The sequence below is a fragment of the Berghia stephanieae genome, chromosome 2 (assembly GCF_034508935.2).
Source record: "Berghia stephanieae isolate SIO BIC M18660-M18661 chromosome 2, UCSD_Bste_1.3, whole genome shotgun sequence".
In the NCBI taxonomy this organism is placed as follows: Eukaryota; Metazoa; Mollusca; class Gastropoda; order Nudibranchia; family Aeolidiidae; genus Berghia; species Berghia stephanieae.
Window position 1 is genome coordinate 84465752 of NC_088361.1, and position 4702 is coordinate 84470453.

The window sequence follows — 4702 nt, forward strand, 5'->3', positions numbered from 1 at the left end:
TTACCTAGACAACATTGGTGATTCCTGTTGACATCAGACATCTTGTTTGAATTATCTATATTTCTTCGTGGAATGCCTTGGCGACGATATCTTATGAAGGACATAAATTTTTATGATATTATAGAGGAAGTAAGCCCAAGTTTGGTATTAGTGTAAATTCACATTACAGCATCTATTTCATCCCGACATAAAATGGCATTTAGACAGTGGGTCTCTAATAGTAAAACCGCTAACTCTCTCCTTACCGACAATTCTCAAAACTTTTACTAAAATCTCATACCTACCCAACACATAAATTTAATTTTTAAACACAAATTTAAACGCACAAAGTGCATGATAAAGCAAAACAAGTTTCAACATAATAATATTGAATTCTTGTAAATATAACAGCACATTTTCTTTAAATATTGTGATTTAAATAAATCTTAGAAAAATGTTGGTTGTATCGTAACGAATGTGACGAATTTCATCCTATGGTTGGTAAAGAGAGGTTAATGCATGTTTTAAAATCCAGACGCGCAAGGGGTATCGGCATGTCTGTCTAGTCGGAAAAACAATATCGAACTTCCTCCAGGTTTGCGAGTTTTTGCCAAAATGAGGATCATCATAAATAGAACGATAATTGAAGGACGAGTTTTCTGGCCAAAAATGTTAATACGCATTGGGTATTTTTTAAATTATTATTTTTTTTTAATACGGCGAAATATGGGTGTTTAATTGAATTTTCATTTATTTATTTTTACAGAAAAAAAAAATTTCTATTTCGAATAACTGAATTAAAATGGTGGTTATGATACTAACAAGGTATGCGTATCTGTAATGAAGTAAATGCCTTTATACCAGATTTATCGCATTTTTCTTAGTTATCCTCGTTTTTACCATAATTAGATTATTTTTCCCATAAAATCAATTGCGTTTTTTAATACAGAAAACAAGGAGAACATCTGCTTGAATAATCACTTGACAGAATTAGATATGTTTTTCTTTTCTCTTAACCCTTTAAAGTCGGTGTTCGATCGGTGGTCTTGTGGTATGGCACTCACTTTCGGATCGGAAGGCTCTGGGTTCGAACCTCGCTCGGCGCATAGTTGAGTCCATGTTGAAGGCTCTTTACCCACATTCTCTCACCGTACTCAGGTGTAAAATGAGTACCTGGCCGTTAACAGCGTTGTCTTTGTCCCAAAAATAATTGTAATATCGCCTAACAGGCGTCATGTCTCGTCCTACATGGTATGTGTTGCTGTTGGCCAGGGACCCCCTGTAAATCACATAGAGCACGTTTAGTGGATATTGCGCTATAATATAAAAGCTCAATCTTTTTTTTTAGATCTTACTCTGAGCTGATAGCAAATGGAAAGAGGAAAGGTGATTTTACAATATTATGAAACGCTCTATCTGTAGGAATTATCCACACGTCGCATTTTATAGACAATGAGTTATCGGTGTAGTAGTGTAAAAGCGTAGAGAAATTGCTACATTTTCACATTTTTTTTCATTAAAAATGTTTTACAAATTAGCTGACTTGTGGTAATTTTATGTAGTAGACAATCAGTAGATAATTAGTTTTGAGTAAAAACGGATTCAAAGTTTATATTGTCTACGCCTTAATTTGACCCCTAAGCTTGTAACGTAAACGAAATAAAATATTAAGGTTTTAGGTGGAAGTCATAAGAAAAAAGGAGGAGGAGGAGGAAGAGGAGGAGGAGGAGGAGGAGAAGGAGGAGGAGGAGGAGGAGGAGGAGGAGGAGGAGGAGACGAAGAAGAAGAAGAAGAAGAAGAAGAAGAAGAAGAAGAAGAAGAAGAAGAAGAAGAAGAAGAAGAAGAAGAAGAAGAAGAAGAAGAAGAAGAAGAAGAAATTGATGATAATGAAGATGATGATATGATGATGATGATGATGATGATGATGATGATGATGATGATGATGATGATGATGATGATGATGATGATGATGGTGATGATGATGACGATGATGATGATCAACTGGTTGAGGAGAATACCTCGTTCTCATCGAACGGTGTAAAGTTTACAGGAACCATATGTGGATCTTTGAGAGAACTTATAAATCTTGACAAAATTTCAGTTTCGCGATCAATGGTTTAAAGAACACATGGGTTAGCATAATAGTATTACCATTTCAAATACTCGACAATGTTAACAGTGTGTTTAGATCATGCAATTTTACAATGACAGAAGACAAAGAGTTTGCCTGTAGCGTAGATTTGCATGTCATTGACATTATGAAGCACACTTATCAGATTTTACGTCATTTGGGTAAGTAAAACTAAGGTGAATATTAATCCCCCGCATTGTTAAGGTTTCCTTTGAAGTTTAATTCATAAAGAATTATTTAATCTATGTTAAAATTACAACAGTTAAGGTGAATGTTCTATTATAATGTTGCTATACAATGCAGGTATTCATAGAGGATATAAAAGTTTCAAACAAAATAACAAGCACTGATAAAAACATTATTAATCATGATAACAATAATGATTAATATGATAATATAATAAATAAAAATTAAATTAATAATGATGATAACAATAATGATTAATATAATAATATAATAAATAAAAATTAAATTAATAATGATGATAACAATGATAATGGTAATAATAATGATGATGATAATAATGACAATAATGAAAGTGATAACAATAAAATCATGATAATAATATGATTAATAATAATAATAATAATAATAATAATAATAATAATAATAATAATAATAATAATAATAATAATAATAATGATAATTATTATTATTATTATTATTATTATTATTATTATTATTATTATTATTATTATTAATATTATTATTATTATTATTATTATTATTATTATTATTATTATTATTATTATTATTATTAATATTATTATTATTATTACTACTACTACCACTACTACTACTACTACTACTACTACTACTACTACTACTACTACTACTACTACTACTACTACTACTACTAGTACTACTACTATTTTTTATCATTATTATTATTATTAATAGTATTACTATGATAATAGTAATGATATTAATACTACTACTACTACTACTACTACTACTACTACTACTACTACTACTACTACCACTACTACTACTACTACTACTACTACTACTACTACAACTACTAATACTACTACTACTACTACTACTACTACTACATAATAATAATAATAATAATAATAATAATAATAATAATAATAATAATAATAATAATAATAATAATTATTATTATTATTATTATTATTATTATTATTATTATTATAATAATAATAATAATAATAATAATAATAATAATAATAATAATAATAATAATAATAATAATAATAATAATAATAATAATAATAATAATAATAATAGATAATTACAATCACGCTATCAGTGACAACATTGCAACCCGTATTTCGTGATGCACAAAATACTTATTTATAATGTTTAGTACGGCTATGTGGCTTGTGGTATGACAATCCCTTTCGGATCGGAAGGTCTGGATTCGAGTCTCTTTCGGCGCAGAGTTGAGTCCTTGGAAAAGGCATTGTACTCTCGTTAACTCACCGTACTCAGGTGTAAAATGATTACCTGGCCGTTAACAGCTAGGTCTCTGTCGGAAACAACTGCAATATCCCCTAATTTCTTGTGTAAAGTGTTGCTATTTCAGGGACCATTTGTAAAAAGCTTTGAGAATGTTTAGTGGATATTTCACAATATTAAAGCTCAGGTCTCTTTTGTTGGTAATGAATTTCTTATATTTGAATTTTTTTTAAGACAAAAAAACAAAAACGAAACTCAATCGGGTAATTCAATAAAACTTACCTGCAATAAATAGTTTTAAAATCCTAAGGGTTCCTTTATTTCCAGTGAAATTTACTAAGCATCTTTAAAAAATAATATCACATGGACTATTTATTTCAACATGCCAATACAATCCCTGAATTATAATCCGTTTTTCTAGACTATTCAGACTCGAATGAGTAGCCTATACGAATCATGTAAAAAATATAAAGTTGTCAACTTTAAATCCAATTTTAACATAATAATACCTGAATGTAAATATCTACATTAACACACAATCACAATAGTTTACGACGCGAATAAAAAACAAATTATAGCCAGTTTTAATCAGCAGTTTAACTGTCAACACATCATAATTATTTTTAAAAATTACATATTTATAATATCCAAATTCGAAATATGAAACCCACGTGGCATGATGAATTAAAACGACAGATAATATTCCGAGAAGAATAGAATTGTATTCTTCCTATCCCTTGATAAACTATCAACTAAACGCCGACACCACTCATAGCGTATCATTAGAACGGGTGCGTGGAATTTCGTAAAGCGAGGGAGGGACGCGTTCGCGGTAGCCTAAGCGCCGCGGGTCGGTCGCCCGTGTGAACCAGATAAACGCGCGTTTGTTGCATGCAAGCTGTTATCACCAAAACCCAGGGCACTTTTCCCAATTTCTTTCCTATCCCCAATGTCGTGCTCCGTCCGGTAAGTGGGCCCGAATTAATCAGTAGATTTTTGACCAATCAAAACATGGAATTGGTGACACACCTTACACGTGCTCGGACAACATACTTGGTTGTATATAAACAATAACATGAATGAAACCGACCCCTCTCTCTGATCATTGTTATTGTTTTTACACCGTCAAATGGGTGACTAGTTATCACATTTTTTTTTTCTGTATCA

At 30.7% G+C, this 4702-nt stretch overlaps 1 protein-coding gene across 1 annotated transcript in view; it reads right to left on the reverse strand.

Moving 5' to 3' along the window:
- Positions 1-4293, reverse strand: part of LOC144965696 (limbic system-associated membrane protein-like) — a 218312-nt gene extending 214019 nt beyond the window's left edge. The window contains exon 1 of the mRNA XM_078901292.1: positions 3818-4293. The gene's annotated coding sequence lies outside the window, so the exon portion shown is untranslated. The remainder of the gene's footprint in view (positions 1-3817) is intronic.
- Positions 4294-4702: the final 409 nt, after the last annotated feature.